The sequence below is a fragment of the Salvelinus namaycush genome, chromosome 19 (assembly GCF_016432855.1).
Source record: "Salvelinus namaycush isolate Seneca chromosome 19, SaNama_1.0, whole genome shotgun sequence".
NCBI lineage: Eukaryota > Metazoa > Chordata > Actinopteri > Salmoniformes > Salmonidae > Salvelinus > Salvelinus namaycush.
This window is the reverse complement of record NC_052325.1, coordinates 10,760,288-10,787,737: the sequence shown is the minus strand read 5'-3', so window position 1 is coordinate 10,787,737 and position 27,450 is coordinate 10,760,288. Positions and strand designations below refer to the sequence as shown.

General features: G+C 42.9%; 1 protein-coding gene across 1 annotated transcript in view; it reads left to right on the top strand.

The window, feature by feature from the left end:
- LOC120063686 (contactin-associated protein-like 5) overlaps window positions 1-27,450 on the top strand; it is a 191,697-nt gene that overhangs the window by 97,337 nt on the left and 66,910 nt on the right. The window lies entirely within an intron of this gene.

Below are 27,450 nucleotides of genomic sequence, written 5' to 3'. Positions count from 1 at the left end.
CTTGAAGCTTTCCACCTTCTCCACTGCGGTCCCGTCGATGTGGATAGGGTGGTGCTCCCTCTGTTATTTCCTGATGTCCACGATCAGCTTCTTTGTTTTGTTGACATTAGGTGAGTGGTTATTTTCCTGACACCACACTCCCAGGGCCCTTACCTCCTCCCTGTAGGCTGTCTCATCATTGTTGGTAATCATGCCTACTACAACTGTTGTTTCGTCTGCAAACTTGATTATTGAGTTGGAGGTGTGCGTGGCCATGGTCATGGGTGAAGAGGGGAGTACAGGAGGGGGCTGAGCATGCATCCTTGTGGGCCCCCAGTGTTGAGGATCAGCGAAGTGGAGGTGTTGTTTCCTACCTTCACCACCTGGGGGTGGCCCGTCAGGAAGTCCAGGACCCAGTTGCAAAAGGTGGGGTTCAGACCCAGGGCCTCGAGCTTAATGATGAGCTTGGAGGGTACTATGGTGTTGAATGCTGAGCTATAGTCAATGAACAGCATTCTTACATAGGTATTCCTCTTGTCCAGATGGGATAGGGCAGTGTGCAGTGCGATGGCGATTGTATCGTCTGTGGATCTATTGGGGCGGTAAGCAAATGTAAGTGTGTCTATGGTGTCAGGCAGAGGTGATATGATCCTTGACTAGTTTCTCAAAGCACTTCATGATGACAGAAGTGAGTGCTCCGTGGCGATAGTCATTTAGTTCAGTTACCTTTGCTTTTGGGGTAAAGGAACAATGGTGGACATCTTGAAGCATGTTGGGACAGCGGTCTGGGATAGGGAGCGATGGAATATGTCGGTAAACACTCCAGCCAACTGATCTGCGCATGCTCTGATGACTCGGCTAGGGATGCCGTCTGGGCCGACAGCCTTGCGAGGGTCAACACGCTTAAATGTCTTACTCATGTCGGCCACAGAGAAGGAGAGCCCACAGTCCTTGGTAGCAGGCCGTGTCGGTGGCACTGTGTTAATCTATTTGACATTGAGATTAGAAATGATTCACTTTGTTTCTAAATGCTAACCTTGTAGCATAGGTCACAGGCTAATTCTGCCTACCGGGCATGTTTGAAAGGGTTAATGCGACATCAATTATATTACATACTATAAAGTTCTAAAAGTGCTGATAACCGTAACATTTAACATTTATTTTTCATTGAACCTTTATTCCACCAGTAAATCTCATGAGGTTTGTTCTTCCGTTCTCCGAGAGACTTTGCCCTTAATAAAGAAGAGGTGAATGTCACTCTCATTCAAACCATGGTGCTGTAAAGGTTTCCGAGGTTCAATCTGCTCTTTATTCTCCATGAAAGGTGTCACTGATTCTTTTGATCTCGGCACACGGCACTTTTCAGAAACTCTTATTCTCTCCTGTGAATCAGACAGGGCACATTTTTTGGGAGAATGGTATTCATTGACATGCTGCTGGTAATTGTCACCAGGTATCCAGGATCAAAGACGCTGAGAGGCCAGAACAGCTGCAACATTGTCGTTGTTGCATACTAATTTCGAGGGAATTAAGTGGTAAACAGGTTGTGCTTCGTTAAAACCTACGCTCCTTAAAAGCCATCTTTTATCTCACAGTTTAGGTCACACATTTGTTTTGAACCTTGATTAACGGGTAACATATTATGCAATAGGAGATTTGTTAAGCATTCATTGAGGCCTTATGAAAGGCTTCATTAAGCATTCATAAGTTATACTTGGTTTAAAGTGCGACGATAAACAGACTAACAAACCTATTAGTGCTGAGTGCTGCTCGCAGGCTCTCATTACCCCTGATTGAACACATGACCATATACATCAGAATACGAGCTCCCTCTACTTCTGTTCATCCCTTATTTCCAGCTCTCTAGTCTTCCATTACATGCAGGCTTGAGCAGCCCACAGGCCATTCAATATGTAGTCTATTACCATGTGGAAATTGGTTAGCTTTAGAGCATGGTCTAATGGTCAATGTAGAACGTCTATGACCCCAATATGATGTACTATCTGACTCCATTATTATGTGAAGGTTATAGGCCCATAATAGTATCCAGTCGGTATAGCCAAGGTTGCAAGTCTTGTGTCTCCACTATGACATACAAAACCTACAGTTGAAGTTGGAAGTTTACATACACCTTAGCCAAACGCATTTAAACTCAGTTTTTCACAATTCCTGACATAAAAATTCCCTGTCTTAGGTCAGTTAGGATCACCACTTTATTTTAAGAATGTGAAATGTCAGAATAATAGTATAGAGAATAATTTATTTCATCACATTCCCAGTGGGTCAAAAGTTTACATACACTCAATTAGTATTTGGTAGCATTGCCATAAACTTGGGTCAAACATTTCGGGTAGCCTTCCACAAGCTTCCCAAAATAAATCTGGTGAATTTTGGCCCATTCCTCCTAACAGAGCTGTTGTAACTGAGTCAGGTTTGTAGACGTCCTTGCTCGCACACGCTTTTTCAGTTCTGCCCACACATTTTCTATAGGACTGAGGTCAGGGCTTTGTGATGGCCACGCGAATACCTTGACTTTGTTGTCCTTAAGTCATTTTGCCACAACTTTGGAAGTATGCTTGGGGTCATAGTCCATTTGGAAGACCCATTTGCGACCAAGCTTTACCTTCCTGACAGATGTCCTGAGATGTTGCTTCAATATATCCACATAATTTTGCAGCAAAGCACCCCCACAACATGATGCTGCCACCCCCATGCTTCACGGATGGGATGGTGTTCTTCGGGTTGCAATCCTCCTCCTTTTTCCTCCAAACATAACGACGGGCATTATGGCCAAACAGTTCTATTTTTGTTTTATCAGACCAGAGGACATTTCTACAAAAAGTACGATCTTTGTCACCATGTGCAGTTGCAAACCGTAGTGTGGATTTTTTATGCTGTTTTTTGGAGCAGTTGTTTCTTCCTTGCTTAGCGGCCTTTCAGGTTATGTCGATATAGGACTCGTTTTACTGTGGATATAGATACTTGCACCTGTTTCCTCCAGCATCTTCACAAGGTCCTTTGCTGTTGTTGTGGGATTGATTTGCACTTTTCGCACCAAAGTACGCTCATCTCTAGGAGACAGAACGCCTCTCCTTCCTGAGCGGTATGACGGCTGCGTGGTCCCGTGGTGTTTATACTTGCGTACTATTGTTGGTACAGATGAACATGGTACATTCAGGCGTTTGGAAATAGCTCCCAAGTATGTACCAGACTTGTGGAGGTCTACAATTTTTTTTCTGAGGTCTTGGCTGATTTCTTTTGATTTTCCCATGATCTCAATCAAAGAGGCACTGAGTTTGAAGGCAGGCCTTGAAATACATCCTCAGGTACACCTCCAATTGACTCAAATTATGTCAGTTAAACTATCAGGAGCTTCTAAAGCCATGACATCATTTTTGTGGAATTTTCCAAGTTGTTTAAAGGCACAGTCAACTTAGTGCATGTATTCTGACTTCAGCTGTGTCTGTCTAGGTTGGAACTGTTGCTGTTAAAATACAATAAATAATTTCATTCTGAACTGTAATAAATGGATTGATCACATCACACAGATGAATAACAGAACACACACACAGGCTTTTTGATTGTAGCTAGCTCGCTTTGGCGAATGTTAGCTATTAGCTGTGTACAAAGCCAGGGGATTGTTTAACCTTTCTAGGACCCCCCCCCCACAACATTCCGCTGAAAAGGCAGCGCGGGAAATTCAAAAACATTTTTAGAACTATGTAACTTTCACACATTAACAAGTCCAATACAGCAAATGAAAGATAAACATCTTGTTAATCTACCCATCGTGTCCAATTTCAAAATTGCTTTACAGCGAAAACACAACATATGATTATGTTAGATCACCGCCAAGTCCAAAAAACACACAGCCATTTTCCCAGCCAAAGATAGGAGTCACAAAAAGCAGAAAGAGATAAAATGTATCATTAACCGTTGATGATCTTCATCAGATGACACTCATAGGACATCATGTTACACAATACATGTATGTTTTGTTCGATAATGTGCATATTTATATCCAAAAATCTCAGTTTACATTGGCGCCATGTTCAGAAATACCTCCAAAATATCCGGAGAAATTGCAGAGAGCCACATCATATAACGGGAAATACTCATCATAAACTTTGATGAAAGATACATGTTTTACATAGAATTAAAGATACACTTGTTCTTAATGCAACCGCTGTGTCAGATTTCAAAAAACTTTACGGAAAAAGGACACCATGCAATAATCTGAGACGGCGCTCAGATATAACAACATTTCTCCGCCATGTTGGAGTCAACAGAAATACGAAATTACATCATAATTATTCTCTTACCTTTGATGATCTTCATCAGAATGCACTCCCAGGAATCCTAGTTCCACAATAAATTGTTGTTTTGTTCCTTAATGTCCTGTATTTATGTCCAAGTAGCTACTTTTGCTAGCACGTTTAGTAAACATATCCAAACGCTCGCGCAGGTCCAGGCGAACTCGGACGAAAACTTCAAAAAGTTATATTACAGGTCGAATAAACTGGTCAAACTAAGTAGAGAATCAATCTTTAGGATGTTGTTATCATATATATCCAATAACGTTCCAACCGGAGAATTCCTTCGTGTCTGTAGAAGTAATGGAACGCAAGGCGATATCATGTGGAATGCGCATGACCAGGAACTGGCAATCTGCCAGACAACTGACTCATTCCTCTCTCATCCGGCCCCACATCACAGTATAAGCTTCATTCAACGTTCTACAGACTGTTGACATCTAGTGGAAGGCGTAGGAAGTGCAAACAGATCCATATCTTACTGGGATTTGAACAGGCGATGAGTTGAATATCGACCAACCTCAGACTTTTCACTTCCTGTTTGGAAGTTTGCCTGCAATATGAGTTCTGTTATACTCACAGACATAATTCAAACAGTTTTAGAAACGTCAGAGTGTTTTCTATCCAAATCTACTAATAGTATGCATATCTTAGCTTCTGGGCCTGAGTAGCAGGCAATTTACTCTGGGCACCTTATTCTTCCAAGCTACTCAATACTGCCCCCAGCCATAAGAAGTTAAAGGACAATGTTATTACGAAAACATTGTAACTTTGAGAGTTTTCCTAGTATATGCTTGATGTTTATACATTGTATGTTGTGTGGAAAATGTCCAAATCAAAGTGAATGTTTTGGTAAAGATGAAATGTGAAGGTAGTTGTCTAAAATTGTATTTGAGTCAAATCTAGACCTTGCCTCTTAACTTGGTACGCCCACAGAATTGCCCTAAAGGCTGTTATGTCCACTTCTGACCCGAGGGTATAAGACATGTGAGTTAAGAATTAACATATCAGACTAAGTGACCCGAGCTGCAGCCAAGGTCTGAGTAGTCAACAAATCCAAAACGCAACACGAGGTTGAAGACAAAGGAACCGTATTCTAACCATGCTACGGAGGAGTAGCTGCGTCTAAGCGGGTGAATTCAAGCCGGACCACCCGGCCTCCGCTCCCCATCGAATCGTATCTACACTGTTTCATTCCTACGCTGGCTGTTCTCAGAAGACCCCTTTCAGAACGAGGGCGAGGAATCAGACTATTAAGCCAAAAGGACACTGACATCGTGAGGACAACCAGAGAGTTGCACCAGAGAAGTGTGCCATCCGAGAAGACGAAACGGTCCACGCAGAGACCCACAGCGGAGACCTTCAACACGTAATTACATCATTATATTCTGACCCATAAGAGCGGCAGTTCGGGGCAAGGCTAGGGTTAAAATAAGCATAGCTGACAAATGCACCCAAATGTATATTTCTCTCGTGTACTTTCTCTTTTTATCTCTCTTTTAAATCCTCATTTTGGGTAACACGCGTCATAGTGTGTTGGCCCATTATACTAAGTTCTAATCAATAGCCTAGACTGTGTTTTTGTTTATGTGTATCTTTTATTATCATTTTAGCTTTCTAGTAAATAAATAGTCAACTAAAAGTGGTGTGGTACGAACTAATTGGTGGCTCTCGGGTTTGTGCAGATTTCCAGATTATGTGACCTTCAGAATGAGACTGTAGAGGAAATTGATTAATTAGCGACTGTTGTAAAATCGATATTCTGATATTCTTTGAGTTAATTTGGGAAATAGAAACTCAATAAAACTAATTTTCCCGATGCCCGTGTGCTTCGCGGTTTACCGGCAGTTTTATTGAAGATCACTACGCGACACACACGATGCAGTGCTGTCGTTCAGACAGCAGATGGTGCTCTTTCAGCCACTGACTTGTCATTCCCACTCGCCATCACTCACCTCTGTGATCAAATGGACTCATGCTAGCCACAAGTTCTGACTGAGCTCAATTATCATGAAATGCATATACAGCGATGAGTTTCTCTCTCTTTCATACAAACTTATAACGAGGAGTGCCCACAATGTGTTTTGTGTGTGGAAGTGCTTTGTAATGAGTCTTGCATAATGAACAAATTAATAAAACGACACGTCCTGACCAAACATAATGGTGAACCCAGGAAGTCCATTCAGAACAGGGCAGAATGCTTCAGGAAACAGTGCACAGATGTGAGTTTCTCTTTTAACTTTTTAGGGATAGGGGGCAACATTTTCACTTTGGATGAATAGCGTGCCCAAATTGAACTGCCTCCTACTCTGTCCCAGATGCTAATATATGCATATTATTATTACTATTGGATAGAAAACACTCTGAAGTTTCTTGCAACCGCTGTGTCAGATTTCAAAAAACTTTACGGAAAAAGCAAACCATGCAATAATCTGAGTACGGCGCTCAGAGACCAACACAACCCCAAAAGATATCCGCCACATTGGAGTCAACATAAGTCAGAAATAGCATTATAAATATTCACTTACCTTTGATGATCTTCATCAGAATGCACTCCCAGGAATCCCAGTTCCACAATAAATGTTTGATTTGTTCCATAAAGTCCATCATTTATGTCCAAATTACTCATTTTTGTTCTAGCGTTCCGTACACAATCTAAACTCACGACGCGCGGGCAGGTCCAGGCAAAAGTTCAGACGAAAAGTCAAAAAAGTTATATTACAGTCTGTAGAAACATGTCAAACGAAGTATAGAATCAATCTTTAGGATGTTTTTAACATAAATCTTCAATAATGTTCCAACCTGGAGAATTCCTTTGTCTTCAGAAATGTGATGGAACAGAGCTCGCTCTCACGTGAAAGTGCATGGTCAGAGCATGGTCACTTCATGGCAGACCTGACTCATTCCTCTCTCCTTCGGCCCCACTAAACAGTAGAGGCATCAGACAAGGTTCTAACAACTGTTGACATGTAGTGGAAGCCTTTGGAAGTGCAACATTACCAATATCCCACTGTATCTTCAATAGGAGCTGAGTTGAAAATCGACCAACCTCAGATTTCTCACTTCCTGGTTAGATTTTTTCTCAGGTTTCTGCCTGCCTGATGAATTCTGTTATACTCACAGACATCATTCAAACAGTTTTAGAAACGTCAGAGTGTTGTCTATCCAAATCTACTAATACTATGCATAGTCTAGCTTTTATGGCTTTGTAGCAGGCCGTTTACTCTGGGCATGCTTTTCATCCGGACGTGAAAATACTGCCCCCTACCCCAAAGAAGTTAATGGGGCAGATATTGTATGTTACGACTAACTACACTATGAAACAAATATAAATTATATTAAGAATGATAGTAAAAAGCTTTGGGGCACCTTAAATTACATTTTGGGGAAAAAAGACAACTCGGCTCCTTCATTGAATTGAATCAGATGGCTCATTCATCACAAAGCCCACTGATATTGCAAACTACTTTAATAACTTTTTCATTGGCAAGATAAGCAAACTTAGGGATGACATGCCAGCATCAAATGCTGACACTACCCATCCAAATATATCGGATCAAATTATGAAAGACAAGAATTGTACTTTTGAATTCCATAAAGTCAGTGTGGAAGAGGTGAAAAAATCATTGTTGTCTATCAAAAATGATAAGCCACCAGGGTCTGACAATCTAGATGGAAAATTACTGAGGATAATAGCAGATGATATTGCCACTCCTATTTGCCACATCTACAATTTAAGCCTACTAGAGAGTGTGTGCCCTCAGGCCTGGAGGAAAGCTAAAGACATTCCGCTACCAAAGAACAGTAAAGCCCCCTTTACTGGCTCAAATAGCTGACGTATCAGCCTTTTACCAACCCTTAGTAAAATTCTGGAAAACATTGACCAGATACAATGCTATTTTAAAGTAAACATATTGACAACAGAATTTCAGCATGCTTATAGGGAAGGACACTCAACAAGCACAGCACTTACACAAATAACTGAAGATTGGCTGAGAGAAATTGATGATAAAATGATTGTGGGGGCTGTCTTGTTAGACTTCAGTGCAGCTTTTGACATTGTTGATCATAGTCTGCTGCTGGAAAAACGTATGTGTTATGGCTTTACACCCCCTGCTATAATGTGGATAAAGAGTTACTTGTCTAACAGAACACAGAGGGTATTCTTTAATGGAACCATATCAAATATAATCCAGTTAGAATCAGGAATTCCCCAGGGTAGCTGTTTAGGCCCCTTTCTTTTTTCAATTTTTACTAACGACATGCCACTGACTTTGAGTAAAGCCAGAGTTTCCATGTATGCGGATGACTCAACACTATACACGTCAGTGACTGAAATTACTGGAACACTCAACAAAGAGTTTCAGAGTGGGTGGCTGGAATACGTTAGCCCTAAATATTTCTAAAACTAAAAGCATTGTATTTGTAACAAAACACTCACTAAACCCGAAACCTCAACTAAATCTTGTAATAAATAATGTGGAAATTTGAGATGACTAAACTGCTTGGAGTAACACTAGATTGTAAACTGTCATGGTCAAAACATATTGATGCAGTAGTAGCTAAGATGGGGAGAAGTCTGTCTATAATAAAGCGATGCTCTGCCTTCTTAACCTCTCTTGGGCACATGAGACGTTAGCGTCCCACCTCTTCAACAGCCAGTGAAACTGCTGGGCGCCAAATTCAAATACAGAAATACTCATTATAAAAAATCAGAAAACAAAACATATTTTACATAGGTTTAAAGATTAACTGCTTGTGAATCCAACCACAGTGTCAGATTTAAAAAATGCTTTACGGCGAAAGCATACCTTACAATTATTTGAGAACATAGCCCACTAGACAAATCATTACAAAACAGTAGCCAGCCAGGTAGAACAGTTACACAATTTAGAAATAGAGATAAAATGAATCCCTTACCTTTGATGATCTTCATATGGTTGCAATCAGCAGACATTAATTTACTCAATAAATGTTATTGTTGTTCGATAAAGTCTCTTTATACCCAAAAACCTCAGTTTTGTTCGCGCGTTTTCTTCAGTAATCCACAGGCTCAAACGCAGCCAAAACAGGAAGACAAAAAAATCCAAATTGTATCCGTAAAGTTCATAGAAACATGTCAAACGATGTTTATATTCAAACCTCAGGTTGTTTTTAGCCTAAATAATCAATAATATTTCAACCGGACAATAACGTCGTCAATTTAAAAGGTAAACAAGAAACGCACTCTCTCGGTCTTGCGCAGGAAAAATCTCTGTGACACGGCAGGGTCCACTCATTCAGACTGCTCTTACTTCTTAATTTTTCAGAATACAACCCTGAAACAATTTCTGAAGACTGTTGACATCTAGTGGAAGGCATAGAAACTGCATTTTGAGTCCTAAGTCAATGGATACTGTATTGGCATTGAATAGAAAACTACAAAACCAGAAACAAACTACTTCCTGAATGGGATTTTTCTCAGGTTTTCGCCTGCCAAATCAGTTCTGTTATACTCACAGACACTATTTTAACCGTTTTGGAAACTTTAGAGTGTTTTCTATCCACATCTACCAGTTATATGCATATCATATATTCTGGGCCCGAGATGCAGGCAGTTTAATTTGGGCGTGCATTTCATCCAAAATTCCGAATGCTGACCCCTACCCTAGAGAAGTTAACAACACTATCAACAAGGCAGGTCCTACAGGCCCTAGTTTTGCCGCACCTTGACTACTGTTCAGTCGTGTGGTCAGGTGCCACAAAAAAGTACTTGGCTCAGAACAGGGCAGCATGGCTGGCTCTTGGATGTACACAGAGAGCTAATATTAATAATATGCATATCAATCTCTCCTGGCTGAAGGTGGAGGAGAGGTTAACAACCGAGTTGTCTGTCTAAACTACTGGCACACAACTCGGACACCCATGCATACTCCACAAGACATGCCACAAGAGGTCTCTTCACAGTCCCCAAGTCCAGAACAGACTATGGGAGGCATGCAGTACTACATAGAGCCATGACTACATGGAACTCTATTCCACATCAAGTAACTGATGCAAGCAGTAAAATTTGATTTAAAAAACAGATTAAAAAAAAAACACCTTATGGAACAGGGACTGAATGTTGTAATGTTGTAATGTTTTAAAATTGTATAAACTGCCTTAATTTTGCTGGACCCCAGGAAGATGGGGATCCATAATAAATACAAATACTAATACAAAGCTCCACAGCAGAGAATGGCGTATCTGTCCATTGGACCATTTTAAGCCATACACTCCACAGAGCTGGGCTTTACGGAAGAGTGGCCAGGAAAAAGCCATTGCTTACACTTCTTTGGTATACAAGGGGGGCTTCTCTCAATTTCCGCCTGAAGACATACCCTAATCTAACTGTCTGTAGCTCAGGCCCAGAAGCAAGGATATGCATATTCTTGGTATCATTTGAAAAGAATCACTCTGAGTTTGTGGAAATGTGAATTGAATGTAGGAGAATATAACACCATAGATCTGGTATAAGAAAATACAAGGAAATAAACATATTTCTTCAGTTTTTTATTGTTGTTGCATCATCTTTCAACTGAACAAGAACAGCCAAACATTCAGATATGATGCTGGGGATAATTTCGATGCAGAACAAAAGATGGCAACAGTATTTGAAAAAAGTTTCAGAAAGATATCTTCAGGAATGAGTGAGCTACATGACATTGAGCATGCAGTCACCCAGGTGTCCCACACAAGTTTCCCAAATGTACCCAAGTGGCCGAATTGGTACAGTGATACATTTTGGTGTAAATAACTATATACAAAATACTAAAAGTATATTCTAACACACACCCCCCCCCAAAAAAGACAAAAAATATATATATGAAAATGTGAAAAAATGTTAAATAACAAGGGTATCTATTTACACACATTCAATGTATAATGTACAATATTGTGAAGACCCTCAGTCCTCTACACAATAGTGTGCTGCTGGTGCCATGGCCCATAGCAGTCTCTTTCTGCTGTAAAGCATAGGGTTACTGAACAGGTGGTGCTGGTGATGGGGCATTTCCTGTGACAAAGGGCACAACGACATCTCCCTACTGTGCCCTTTTTGCCCTGAGGCACATTCATGCCTGCAGAGATGAATCTGGGCAGGTGAAAACCACTGGTTAAATGAGCAGAAGGGACAGAGGTAGAGGGGACAGAAGGTGATGCAGTGGACTTGCTGTAGCTAGCAAGCTCATGGATGAGCAGCTCCCTGAAGGCTAGCTGTGAGATGGGGGGCTGTCCACAGCTCTTGGCCATTTCCTTCTGGAGGAATTCACCACAGCAATGTCAATGAAATGATAGAAAAATGTCTTGTACCATTTCATGGTCTTGTGGAGAACATTGTAGTATCCTATCAGTGCATCTGATAGGTCCACACCTCCCATGCCCTTGTTGTAGTCCTTGATAGCTGCAGGAATGGGGACATTTTTGGTGGTCCATGCCCCAGTAGCGACCTTCACACGCCTGACAACGTGATCTCCACTGAAGGACTTGATACTGGATACTGGAGCACATGACCACCTCTCTGGTATCCATCCACTTCACAAAGAGCAGGCCATCTTGGCAAATCCATCTCATGGTACCCCGCTCAGCCCGCTTAGGCATGTCATTCACCTTGGTTTTCGGAAAGCCCACTCTGTTGGTCCGAATGGTGCCACAAGCCCACACATCCCGCTTCCTCATGTCTGCAAACAGGGTAGGGCTTGTGTAGATGTTGTCCACAAAAAGGTTGTAGTCTTTCCCCAGCAGTTCTCTACTTCATCACCATCCCTGATCCGGGAGCATCCTCATCACTAAAAAAGCTGACTAGCATAGCCTAGCATAGCGCCACAAGTAAATACTAGCATATAAATATCATGAAATCACAAGTCCAATACAGCAAATGAAAGATACACATCTTGTGAATCCAGCCATCATTTCCGATTTTTTAAATGTTTTACAGCGAAAACACAATATGTATTTCTATTAGCTAACCACAATAGCAAAAGACTCAACCGCATATTTTCACAATTTTTTTACCGCATAGGTAGCTATCACAAAACCGAGCAAATAGAGATATAATTAGTCACTAACCAAGAAACAACTTCATCAGATGACAGTCTTATAACATGTTATACAATAAATCTATGTTTTGTTCGAAAATGTGCATATTTGAGGTATAAATCATAGTTTTACATTGCAGCTACAATCACAAATAGCACCGAAGCAGCAAGAATAATTACAGAGAGCAACGTGAAATACCTAAATACTCATCATAAAACATTTATGAAAAATACATGGTGTACAGCAAATGAAAGATAAACATCTTGTGAATCCAGCCAATATTTCCGATTTTTTAAGTGTTTTACAGCGAAAACACAATATAGCATTATATTAGCTTACCACAATAGCCAAACACACAACCGCATTCATTCACCACAAAGGTAGCGATCGCAAGAAAACAGCAAAAGATATAAAATGAATCACTAACCTTGACCAACTTCATCAGATGACAGTCCTATAACATCAGGTTATACAATACACTTATGTTTTGTTCGAAAATGTGCATATTTTGAGCTGAAAACCGTGGTTATACATTGTGAAAATGTAGCAACTTTCCCCAGAATCTCCGGATATATTTCTGACACTCACCTAATCTGACCAAAGAACTCATCATAAACTTTACTAAAAAATACATGTTGGACAGCAAATGAAAGATACACTAGTTCTTAATGCAATCGCCGTGGTAGATTTTTTTAAATAACTTTACCATAACAAACAGCTTACGTTATAGCGAGACAGCGCCCGCAAAAAGGAAGGAAAATACGACTAAACATTTTCCACAGAAATACGAAATAACATCATAAATGGTTCTTACTTTTGCTGAGCTTCCATCAGAATCTTGTACAAGGAGTCCTTTGTCCAGAATAAATTGTTGTTTGGTTTTAGAATGTCCTCTTCTCCTGTCGAATTAGCAACCTTAGCTAGCCAAGTGGCGCGAAGATGTCCATCTTCACCTAACGCAGAGAATGGAAAACTCCAAAACTCCCGATAAACGTTCAATAATCTGATAAAACTATATTGAAAAAACATACTTTACGATGATATTATCACATGTATCAAATAAAATCAAAGCCGGAGATATTAGCCGTCTATACCGAACGCTTTTCAGAAGCCAATGCTGATGTCCTTCCCGCGCCTTGGTAGACAAAAGGAAATAGTGGTCACGTCATTCCAAGAGCTCTTGTTCGACCTCAGATCAAGCTAGACACCCCATTCCACCTCCCACTGTCTGTTGACATCTAGTGGAAGGCGTATGAAGTGCATGTATATCCATAGATTTCAAGCAAATGAATAGGAAGGCCCTGGAACAGAGCCTCGATTTCAGATTTTTCACTTCCTGTCAGGAAGTTTGCTGCAAAATGAGTTCCACAGATATAATTCAAACGGTTTTAGAAACTTGAGTGTTTTCTATCCAATAGTAATAATAATATGCATATTGTACGATCTAGAATAGAGTACGAGGCAGTTTAATTTGGGCACGATTTTTTACAAAGTGAAAACAGCGCCCCCATATTGACAAGAAGTTAAGCTAACGTCCCACCTAGCCTAGAGAAGTTAAAGAAAAAAATAAGCAAACACGTTTGGTGTTTGCCGAAAGTCATGTGGGAGACTCCCCAAACATATGGAAGTAGGTACTCTGATCAGATGAGACTAAAATTTAGCTTTTTGGCCATCAAGTAATACGCTATGTCTGGTGCATACCCAACACCTCTCATCACCCCGAGAACACATCCCCACAGTGAAGCATGGTGGTGGCGTTTTTAATCGGCAGGGACTGGAAACTGGTCAGAGTTTAAGGAATGGTGGATGGCGCTAAATACAGGGAAATTCTTGAGGGAAACATGTTTGTCTTCCAGAGATTTGAGACCGGGACGGAGGTTCACCTTCCAGCAGGACAATGACCCTAAGTGTACTGCTAAAGCAACACTCGAGTGGTTTAAGGGGAAACATTTAAATGTCTCGGAAGGACCAAGTCAAATCCCAGACCTCAATCCAATTGAGAATCTGTGGTGTGATTTAAAGATTGCTGTACACCAGCGGAACCCATCCAACTTGAAGGAGCTGGAGCAGGTTTGCTTTGAAGAATGGGCAACAATCCCAGTGGCTAGATCTGCCAAGCTTATAGAGACATACCCCAAGAGACTTGCAGCTGTAATTGCTGCAAAAGGTGCCTATACAAAGTATTGACTTTGGGGGGGTGAATAGTTATGCACGCTCAAGTTTTCCATTTTTTTGTCTTATTTCTTGTCTGTTTCACAATTAAAAATATTTTGCTTCTTCAAAGTGGTAGGCATGTTGTGTAGATCAAATGATACGAACCCCCCAAAATCTATTTTAAATACAGGTTGTAAGGCAACAAAATAGGAAAAATGCCAAGGGGGTGAATACTTTCACAAGCCACTGTACATACAGTGTAATACTAAATGGGGAGGGCATGAACGGCAACAACGCCGGGACACAGTGCCCTTTGCTCCCGCTTGACAAGCACTACTGTCTGGCAAGGAGTGGGAAGACTACCTAGTAGCCAATATACTCACATTCACTGAATATTTGGTATTTGAAAATCAAACATTTATTTCCCAACTGATTTTTGTATAATCTTACAGGTTCTTTGTCATTCTCCATACTTTATAGTCCAATGCACCAACATTATGCATGCCCACTATGGTATTGGGCATCTGTTTTTTGAGAACTCGTCTGGTTTAGAAATCCAACTCTTATTTCAGAGCACATTGTACAACTGCTTTTAGAGAATATTGTATTGCTGTCACGACTTCTGCCGTTGTCAGTTCCTCTCCTTGATCGGCAGTGTTCGGCGGTCGACGTCACCGGTCTTCTAGCCATCATCGATCTATTTTTCATGTTCCATTTGTTTTGTCTGGTTGTCGCACTCACCTGGTTTCAATTCCCTAATTACATGTTGTATATGTTCCCTCTGTTTCCCCCATGTCCTTGTCGGGAATTGTTTATTGTAAGTACGTGTGCTTTATGTGACTGGTGCGTTACAGGTTTTTGTGCCCATGTGTTTTGTTACTTTTGTATGCCGGTAGTTATGTACATTCAACGGCTCCGGCTATTTACCAAGTTCTGCTCTCCTGCGTTTGACTTCCATGCCAACAGTTACGCACCCCTTGACAGAATTCCCGACCTTCTATGGAGTTAGCTGGAGCAGGTGCCCCTGGTATAGGGGTCGAGGAGCGTATCCAAGAGCAAGCAAACATAATCCACCATCTCGGCGCCATTATGGATCAAGTTATCCAGACCCTGGACCTATGGGAGAGACAGGGAGGTCCACCAGCGCGTTCAACAACGCAACCCGAACCTCCACTTCTCACTCCTTCTGCAATTGGCCCAAGTGTGATGCGTCTCGCCCTTCCCGGGGAGTATGATGGGACGGCGGCACGGTGCCAGGGTTTCCTGTTACAGCTGGACCTATACCTGGGCACCATTTACCCAGCTCCTTCGGGAAGGGAGAGGGTGTCCGCCCTCATCTCGTGCCTCACAGAGAGAGCTCTGGAGTGGGCCATAGCCGTGTGGGGAGAACGAGAAGCGGCGTTGGAGGACTTCACCGAATTCACCCGCCCGAGGGTAGAGCGGCGGGTGAGCGCCTCTTCCAGCTGAGGCAGGAGACGAGGAGCGCCCAGGAGTTTGCCCTAGAGTTTAGGACCCTGGCTGCCGGCGCGGGATGGAACGACAGGGCCCTGATCGACCACTACCATTGCAGTCTTCGTGAGGACGTCCGTTGGGAGTTGGCCTGCAGAGACACCACCCTCACGTTGGATCAGCTGGTGGTCCTGTCCATCCGGCTGGACAACCTGCTGGCAACCCGCGGACGTTCTGATCAGGGTCTGGTGGTTCCATCCCCTCGCACCCCCTCTCCTGAACCTATGGAGTTGGGAGGGGCGATGCGTAGGAAGACCGGAGGGGGTTCCAGTTCGTGCACCATCTGTGGCCGCAGAGGACACACTGCCGGTCGGTGCCGGGTTGGTCCCTCTGGGAGTCGAGGCAGCAGGCGGGGCGCTCTGGCGTCACCACAGCTGAGTCTGGACCACTCTCATCCACCTGTTTGTACCTGTTTGTTTTCCTGAGTTTTCCCCGCATTCCCAGCATGAAGCGCTAGTCGATTCAGGCGCAGCTGGGAATTTTATTGACAGACGCTCGCTCGTAGTCTTATGATCCCCATTTTCTCTGTGGCTAGACCTTTCCCAGTTCACGCTCTGGACAGTCGACCATTGGGGTCCGGGCTAATCAGGGAAGCCACTATCTCCCTGGCCATGGTGACGCAGGGGAGTCACGAGGAGAGAATCAGTCTCTTTCTCATTGACTTTCCTGCATTTTCCTGTGGTACTGGGCCTTCCCTGGTTAGCTCATCATAACCCCTCTATTTCATGGCAACAGAGGGCTCTCACGGGGTGGTCGCGAGAGTACCCGGGGAGGTGTGTAGGGGTTTCCGTTGGTGCTACCACGGTGGAAAGTCCAGACCAGGTCTCCACCGTGCGCATCCCTCCAGAATATGCCGATTTAGCTCTCGCCTTCTGTAAGGAGAAGGCGACTCAATTACCACCCCATCGACGGGGGGATTGTGCGATAAATCTCCTGGTAGACGCTGCACTTCCCAGGAGTCACGTGTATCTCCTGTCGCAAGCGGAGACGGTGGCTATGGAGACATGTCTCCGAATCCCTGCGTCAGGGGTACATTCGGTCATCCACTTCACCCGTTTCCTCGAGTTTCTTTTTTGTGAAGAAGGATGGAGGTTTGCGCCCATGCATTGATTATCGAGGTCTAAATCAAATCACGGTGAGGTACAGTTACCCGCTACCTCTCATCGCCATGGCGATTGAGTCAATGCACGGGTGCGCTTCTTCACAAAACTGGATCTCAGGAGCGCATACCACCTGGTGCGTATCCGTAGGGAGATGAGTGGAAGACGGCGTTTAGTACCACCTCAGGGCATTATGAGTACCTCGTCATGCCGTACGGGTTGATGAATGCTCCATCAGTCTTCCAATCCTTTGTCGACAAGATTTTCAGGGACCGGCACGGGCAGGGTGTAGTGGTGTATATCGATGACATTCTGGTATACTCCGCTACATGCGCCGAGCATGTGTCTTTTTGGTGCGCAAGGTACTTGGTCGACTGTTGGAGCATGACCTGTACGCCAAGGCTGAGAAATGCCTGTTCTTTCAACAAGCCGTCTCCTTCCTAGGGTATCGCATTTCCACGTCAGGGGTGGAGATGGAGAGTGACCGCATTTCAGTCGTGCGTAATTGGCCGACTCCCACCACCGTAAAGGAGGTGCAGCGATTTTTAGGGTTTCCCAATTACTACCAGAGATTTATCCTGAGTTTTGGTCAGGTGGCTGCTCCCATTACCTCACTGCTGAAGGGGGGTCCTATACGTCTGCAGTGGTCAGTTGAGGCGGACAGGGCTTTTGGGCAACTAAGGGCTCTGTTTACCTCGGCGCCCATGCTGGCCCACCCGGATCCCTCTTTGGCGTTCTTGGTGGAGGTGGACACGTCCGAGGCTGGGATAGGAGCGGTGCTCTCTCAGTGCTCGGGTATGCCACCTAAGCTCCGCCCCTGTGCCTTCTTCTCGAAGAAGCTCTGCCTGGCGGAGCAAAACTATGACGTGGGGGACCGGGAGCTGTTGGCTGTAGTCTCGGCCTTGAAGGCGTGGAGACATTGGCTTGAGGGGGCTAAACACCCTTTTCTCATCTGGAATGACCACAGCAATCTGGAGTATATCCGGTCAGCGAGGAGACTGAACCCTCGCCAGGCAAGGTGGGCCATGTTTTTCACCCGTTTTGTTTTCACCCTTTCGTACAGACCAGGTTCCCAGAACGTTAGGGCAGACGCACTGTCCCGGCAGTATGACACAGAGGAGCAGTCCATGGATCCCACTCCCATACTCCCCACCTCTTGTTTGGTGGCGCTGGTAGTGTGGGAGCTGGATGCGGACATTGAGCGGGCGTTACGTGCAGAGCCCACTCCCCCTCAGAGTCCAGCTGGGCGTCTGTACGTTCCGTCTGCGACCGGTTGATCTATTGGGCCCACACGTCATCCTCCTCTGGTCATCCTGGGATTGGTCGGACAGTGCGCTGTCTTAGTGGGAAGTACTGGTGGCCCACCTTGGCTAAGGATGTGAGGGTTTATGTTTCCTCCTCTTCGGTGTGTGCCCAGTGTAAAGCTCCTAGGCACCTGCCCAGAGGTAAGTTACAACCCTTACCCGTTCCACAACGGCCGTGGTCGCACCTGTCGGTGGATTTCATAACCGATCTTCCACCTTCACAGGGAAACACCACGATCCTGGTCGTTGTGGATCGTTTTTCTAAGTCCTGTCGTCTCCTCCCTTTGCCCGGTCTCCCTAGGCTCTGCCTCCCACACTACCGGCGCCACCAAACAGACTGCGGAGGCCCTGTTTACTCACGTCTTCAGGCACTATGGGATGCCTGAGGATATAGTGTCTGATCGGGGTCCCCAGTTCACTTCGAGGGTCTGGAGGGCATTCATGGAACGTCTGGGAGTCTCGGTCAGCCTTACCTCAGGTTTTCACCCTGAGAGTAACGGGCAGGTGGAAAGAGTTAACCAGGATGTGGGTAGGTTTCTGAGGTCTTATTGCCAGGACCGGCCGGGGGAGTGGGCAGCGTTCGTGCCTTGGGCAGAGATGGCCCAGAACTCGCTCCGCAACTCCTCCACGAACCTCTCTCCCTTTCAGTGTGTGTTAGGGTATCAGCCGGTTCTGGCTCCTTGGTATCAGAGTCAGACCGAAGCTCCTGTGGTGGATGACTGGTTCCGGCGTGCGGAGGAGACATGGGATGTCGCCCATGTCCATCTTCAGCGCGCCGTGCTGCGCCAGAAAGTGGGCGCAGACCGTCACCACAGTGAGGCAGGTTACAGGTTTTTGTGTGTTGGACAGCGCACTGTCCGACACACTACTATTTATCATGTTCTGCTCTCCTGCGTTTGACTTCCATACCACCAGTTACGCACCCCTTGACAATTGCAAAGTATGCTATATGTCTAACTATGCCATATGTGTTGGCTAATATGCATATGCAGCTGTTGTTTTAAAACCTCCATACTAGCATACATGACACACACACACACCTATCTACATGGTTGTATTTGGGTTTCTATGCAAAGTTTATGATTGAATGTTTATTTCAGGCTGCAGCTAGTTACTTGAAATGACTATGGTACAGGTACCTCCCCAGAATAATATGTATTTGTAACCTACTCGTTTTCAAATTATGACAAGGTCACCTTTTGGGTTGCCTACTGGCCCACCAGCTGTCCCCAAACAGGAATTAGTCTGTCCCTGACGCACATTTTTCAGTAGGAGAATTAGCAATGACTACGGTGCAAGTTTAAATTTTGTATTATTTTATTTAACCTTTATTTAACTAGGCAAGTCAGATAAGAACAAATTCTTATATACAATGACGGCCTACCCAAAGGCAAAAGGCCTCCTGCAGGGATGGGTGCTGGGATAAAAAAAAAAAGATATACATTAAATACAAATATAGAAGAACAAATTCTTATATACAATGACGGCCTACCCAAAGGCAAAAGGCCTCCTGCAGGGATGGGGGCTGGGATAAAAAAAATGTATATACATTAAATACAAATATAGGACAAAACACACATAAAGAAAAGAGGGGCAATACAACACTACATAAAGAGAGACCTAAGATGACAACATAGCATGGCAGCAACACATGACAACACAGCATGGCAGCAACACATGACAGCACAGCATGGCAGCAACACAACATGACATCAACATGTTAGCAGCACAACATGGCAGCAGGACAGCATGGCAGCAGCACAACATGGCAGCAGCACAACATGGTAGCAGCACAAAATAGGGAACAAACATTGTTGGGCACAGACAACAGCATAAAGGGCAAGAAGGTAGAGACAACAATACATGAAGCAAAGCAACCACAACTGTCAGTAAGAGTGTCCATGATTGAGTCTTTGAATGAAGAGATTGAGATAAAACTGTCCAGTTTGAGTGTTTGTTGCAGATCGTTCCAGTCGCTAGTTGCAGTGAACTGAAAGGACAACAATCCAGGGATGTGTATGCTTTGGGGACATTTAACAGAATGTGACTGGCAGAACAGGCATTGTATGTGGAGGATGAGGGCTGCAGTAGATATCTCAGATAGGGGGGAGTGAGGCCTAAGAGGGTTTTATAAATAACAACCAGTGGGTCTTGCGACGGGTATACAGAGATGACCTGTTGACAGAGGAGTATAGAGTGCAGTGATGTGTCCTATAAGGAGCATTGGTGGCAAATCTGATGGCCGAATGGTAAAGACCATCTAGCCGCTTGAGAGCACCCTTACCTGCTGATCAATATATTACATCTCCATAATTTAGCAGGGGTAGGATGGTCATCTGAGTCAGGGTTAGTTTGGCAGCTGGGGTGAAAGAGGAGCGATTACGATAGAGGAAACCAAGTCTAGATTTAACTTTAGCCTGCAGCTTAGATATGTGCTGAGAGAAGGACAGTGTACCGTCTAGCCATACTCCCAAGTACTTGTACAAGGTGACTACCTCAAGCTCTAAACCCTCAAAGGTAGTAATCACACCTGTGGGGAGAGGTGCATTCTTCTTACCCAACCACATTACCTTTGTTTTGGAGGTGTTCAGAACAAGGTTAAGGGTAGAGAAAGCTTGTTGGACACTAAGAAAGCTTTGTTGTTGAGCGTTTAACACAAAACTGAGGAGGGCCCAGTTGAGAAAAAGACTGTATCATCTGCATATAAATGGAGGAGAGAGCTTCCTACTGCCTGAGCAAGTAACTCCCCGGAATAATATATATTTGTAACCTTACTAGTTTTCAAATTATGACAACAGGAAATGTTATACCTTCATAGGGTATTCCATGTCTTGTTCCAGACATGGGCTTCATCTATTCCTCTTGTTCCAGACATGGGCTTCATCCGCTCCTCTTGCTCCAGACATGGGCTTCATCCGTTCCTCTTGTTCCATATATGGGCTTCATCCGTTCCTCTTGTTCCAGACATGGGCTTCATCCGTTACGGTTGTTCCAGACATGGGCTTCATCCGTTCCTCTTGTTCCAGACATGGGCTTCATCCGTTCCTCTTGTTCCATATATGGGCTTCATCCGTTCCTCTTGTTCCAGACATGGGCTTCATCCGTTCCTCTTGTTCCATATATGGGCTTCATCCGTTACGGTTGTTCCAGACATGGGCTTCATCCATTCCTCTTGTTCCAGACATGGGCTTCATCCGCTCCTCTTGTTCCAGACATGGCCTTCATCCGTTCCTCTTGTTCCATATATGGGCTTCATCCGTTACGGTTGTTCCAGACATGGGCTTCATCCATTCCTCTTGTTCCAGACATGGGCTTCATCCGCTCCTCTTGTTCCAGACATGGGCTTCATCTACTCCTCTTGTTCCAGACATGGGCTTCATCCGTTCCTCTTGTTCCATATATGGGCTTCATCCGTTACTCTTGTTCCAGACATGGGCTTCATCCAATCCTCTTGTTCCAGACATGGGCTTCATCCAATCCTCTTGTTCCAGACATGGGCTTCATCCGTTCCTCTTGTTCCAGACATGGGCTTCATCCAATCCTCTTGTTCCAGACATGGGCTTCATCCAATCCTCTTGTTCCAGACATGGGCTTCATCAGGTTCTTCTTGTGATCCTAAGAAATATGTTTTTCTTGTGTTATAGTAGTAGTGCATATGTTTGGTTACTGCATCAATGTGTTTAATTTATTGTCTCCATTGTTGTATCAATATTGTGTCGAAGGCAGTTCCGAGAAGAGCCGGAGCTTAATTCTGTACACATCAATATGGGAGACATACCAGCATCCTTTCAAGTAAATCAAACAGAAAATATTTATTTACAGTACGTAAACAAAGTATGCAAAGATCTCATCAGATCACAGCGTCTGTGATTATTAGCTCGTATTTCTCCGTATCAGAGAATATACAGTATTTACAAGTCTGCCTTTGTCATATTTGTATCTTCATGATGGACGTTGTATTGTATTGTGATGAATGATGGAAATCATATTTTGTCAAAGTTCTCCATCCCAGATGCTATTCTCTGTTTTCTCCCTCATTGAACAGAGTAAATAATAGATTGTCTGTGATGTTTACCAATGTGGATGAGTAGAGGAGCATCCAATGCAGTGGGATAACGAAGTGCTTGGCGTAGGCCCCCTTGGAGAGCTTAGCTGTCTTAGCCTCCCCTGTAAGCCCAGCAACCATGGCCCTCAGGTGCTCTTTGTGCTTGACACGTAGCTAAGTCATCTTTTTGCAAGGGTGTGTAAAGTGTTTTACATGGATGATGGCCCATGTTGACTCCAATACTTCCCACAGTTGTCTGAAATTCCTTTGGGTGGTGGACCATTCTTGATACACACAGGAAACTGTTAAGTGTGAAAAACCCCAACAGCGTAGTTCTTGATAAACTCAAACTGGTACGCCTGGCACCTACAACCATACCCCGTTCAACAAAGGCACTTAAATATTTAATCTTGCCCATTCACCCTCTGGATGGCACACATACACAATCCATCTCAATTCTCTCAAGGCTTAAACATCTTTCTTTAACAGGTCTCCCCACTTCATCTACACTGATAGAAGTGGATTTAACAAGTGACATCAACAAGGGATCATAGCTTTCACCTCGATTCACCTGTTCAGTCTATGTCATGTGAACCAAAGTATCTGGAACCCTGAAGGGAGCAGAAGACCTCCCATTGGACTACAGGACAACAGGTGTTCTTAATGTTTTGTATACTCGGTGTATAGTCTAATAATTTTGTTATCTTGATTTCTCATATACTGAGAATATATCTCAGCAGTAGCAGCATAGCATAGAGCAGGGGCGTGAATCGGTGTACCCAGGGGCTTGTGTGTGTTCAGCTGATGTACGTGACAGTGGGGACCTCGTCATGAGAGAGGAAGAGTAAAGAGTCCTAATGAACAGGGAGGGAGGCCGTCGGTTCAGGATGGATACAGGAATAGAATTAATGAAGTCACTGTGGGGATGAGCTGTTTATGTAGACAGTGACTATACATAAAGCTCTGTCGTCCAATGGGAGGTCTTCTGCTCCCTTCGGGGTTCCAGATACTCTGGTTCACATCTGCACAGTAATTGGATGGATGCGCTTTCGCCATTTTTTCCGATCTGGAATAACAATGGCTGTTCTGAGACAGGGTTTGGTTTCCATTGTGTTTTAAAATAGATCACTCATATGGGAGAACAATCTTCCTGACATGATGCAAGATGACTGCTGGGGCTTTTGAAAAGCAAGCTGCAAAGCTTGAGGTCACTGTCCCTTCTGAATCACTTGTTGTACATGTGTTTCCAAGGTTACACCACGCACTCATCAATTTAGGCCCAAACATTGGTCTTAGGTTTGCTGTATATGATTCATTTGAGAGAAAGAGATGTAATTTATCACGGCGAGTTATATGACCTCCAAAGGTCTTCATGTGTTTGAACTGTTAATATATTATATAGAAGAAAAAACAGTACTTCTTCCATTTCTACTCACTTTCTCTAACTGAATAGAGTTGAACCATGATTCTTGCAGTCTTCAGATGCTGACTCTAGGTCTTACCCGGTTCAACGCGTATATTTGGGCTTGACAGTTGGGTTGAATCAATATAAGTCATTTTGAAAAGAGAGAGAAATGTTAGAGAGAAAATGACAGATCAGTGTGGCACACCCATCCTATTGATGTAAGAATTTAATGACAACTGCAGATAACACTGATAAATTGTTTCCATTTGATTATTACCTGCATTTTTAATCGTCTTCTTTCTAGTGAGGCATTAGCGTATATACTGTTGATGAGAGGATCATGAAACGCTATTGGCCATGAGGGGTATTTTTAATAGCAATAAATTAGATAGCAATAAAATTACTGTTTTGCAGTTTTATATTAGTCAGGGAAAAGCCTTCAAAAAGATTCATTCATAAATAAACCCTGCTATATAAATCCTAATAAAAGGGGGAAGAAAATCCAATACTATGAAGCTGACACCTGCTGTGGAAAATAGAAACGGGAAAACAATTGTTTAATTGCACGATGCAGGGTACAGTATATGTTTCCAGGGCATTCTAATTCAAACAGAATGCTAATGACTTCATGCAAATGGAACATTTAAATAGCTTTGGCCATGTTATTCATATTGTGTTGTCAAAGTGTTTTAATGAAGTAAACAACAGTGTACAGCAGAAGCCACAGTACATCACAACGTGGAGGACAGAATCTGTGTGATTATCAATTCACTGTATGGGGTGTCCTTAAGGGCTTCAAATGGCCAGGGACCTCACCATACAATATTATCACGATACTTATGTGCCGATACAATATGTATTGCGATTCGTTACTGCGATTTGATGTTCCAAACATATTGCTGTCACAAGGCGCAGCAGATGTTGAGTTCCACATATTTAATTCAAAGAGAAACTTAAACAAAACAAAATGTATCAATAAACGACCACCTAAACGTGACTATGTGGTGCACATGCACAAAGACAAAACAATATCCCACAAACACAGGTGGGAAAAATAGCTACTTAAATATGATCCCCAATTAGAGACAATGATTACCAGCTGCCTCTAATTGGGAATCATACAAAACACCAACATAGAAAATATAAACTAGAACACAACATAGAAATTATAAACTAGAATACCCCCTAATCACGCCCTGACCTACTACACCATAGAGAAACAAGGGCTCTCTATGGTCAGGGCGTGACAATTGCTCACTATGTGTCTTCTGCAGAGAGAGAAGAGAGAGTGTGAGAAAATGAGTTTTGGTCAATCAAAGAAATAAATGTGCTGAAAATATGTTGGCTCACTATTTAAAGTAAAATTCCATCCCAAAACAACAAGATGCAGCGTCATATGATTCAAAATGCATCATACTGGCTGTATTTCTGTATTTTGAAAGTTATATATCTTAAAAACTTGATAGCTGACATGCAAAACATTTTGGGACTATATCAATAAAGGAATAATGAAACAAATACCAAAATAAAAATGATGGAGAACAAACTATAGGGGGAAAAATACCGGATTTTTGGCGCAGGTACAGCTGACTAGCGCTAACCAACGCTACCTACAGTAGAAAAATAAATTATAATACTTGGAGTCAAATCTCGATATAATATCATCAGAAAATATACTGCGTTATGTAACTGTATTGATTTTTCCCCCATCACCAGTGTCCTTAGTCTCTATGGAGTGACCATGTAACAAAACACCTGTTGTTCAGAACTACCATCTATGGAATGGATAGAGAACAATGAAGGACCTTTCTTAATAGTTTTTTTGTTACTTTGACAATTTGTGTTGCTTTCAATGTTTGCTTTGTGAATTCCTGAATGTTCAGTTAGGGCATACACAGTGGAGTCGATGACGTCATTCACATGATGAAATTGATGAGCAGTTTAATTAAACATTAAATTAAACAAACACTTATTGTGGACATTAACTGAAAAATGTAATTATAAGGTCATTTGGGTTATTATCAACAGTAAAATACTCGGGACACTTTCTACTGCAGCATCCTGCTAATGATCGAATGCTTAATTCCATCGCACAGAATACATTATCGTACCGTGTCTTTGGAGTTCCAAAACACTTCTGATCACTTGTGGGCTCATGATATTGTTGTTTCTGAGTCATTAACATATTTGGAGGCGTGCCTTGTAAGAGGCTATATTTGTTGCACCCGTGAGTGAGAAGGCTGTACCAATTGAACTCCTATGTATTTATAGTGCCCCACTAATTAAAAATGTATAGCGGATGGTTTGGAGTGGCAGCAAGTCTTAAACCTGAAATGGTTGAGCTTTTTGCCATTTCCTTTTGGTTTGTTTTGCCCTATTGTCGCTTCCAGTTAGGAAGTCTTTGTTAAGGCCTATAGAAGTGCAAGTGATATAATTCACCAAATATTCATTAATGTGATGTGTAAACACTTTACCTAGCAGCCAATCTGCTTGCACCAAGCCGATGTAATTACAGTAAAATACTGTGAGGTACAAACCCCTCTCCTCAATGCATTTCAGTCATTCATTCTGATCACGATAGAGTTTATTGTATTGTGTATTGTATTACACAGTACTTGCTTTGATACCGTATTAATATTACAGTAGGTGTACTGTAATTTTGACCTTTACCGTTGTCGTGTCTCTGACTGATTAAATTATGTGACAGGCATTTTATCAAATTGATTACCTAACGTTTGATTGATTACGTGATTGCAACAATTCACTCGTTAACCTGGGGCACCACGGAGTGTGTTTATAGAGCTGCTGTCTTCTGAATAAACTCTTAAAGATCTGAAGATATTTTATATCAATAGCAGTCAATTATTAATCGTCACCTTATTCAGTCTCATCTGAACGTCGTAAAATTATTGGTTATCTTCACGAACCCTGGCTAACAAGTTGAATCAGCAATACAAAAATGAGCTTAATTATTTATTTACTAAATACCTAAATAATCACACAGAATTACATGTACACAGGATGGATCATACATCAATTACTAATCATGTCATAAAAGAAAAAGTCCCTAGCGGACGAAACCAATATGACGGCTGGTTACACAAAGAAAGGGGGTTGGGTTTGAATTAAAGAGCGGGAAGACTGAGGGACAAACGGAATTGGGTCTCTATCGGACCTTGAGAAGCTATGCTATCGTAAATACAGAATCTTATGCATTCTAATAACCGCCCATTCGGAAAAGGAAAATGCAACATATATATTTACTCTGAGCTGCGCTTCGATAGATGGGTCGAAGATGGAAGACTGCTTTACCCAGCAGAGATCGCCCGTGTCCTTTGAAGAATATTTCTGGTCGTAGTGTTGTAGGGCGGATACGTTGTACCCTGTCGTTCTTATTAGGAGATTGTCTGTCCTTTCCTAGGCTACGTATGTTTACAGCTGCAGATGATAATTCGACTTCTAGGATGTATCACTTCTTCTTTAGTGAATAAGAGTTCAAAGTTCATACCGTTTTTCCATAATCAGATCACGTTGAATTCTGGCTGGTCTAGTAGAAATTCATCCTTCTAGCTTGGTGATTGTCACC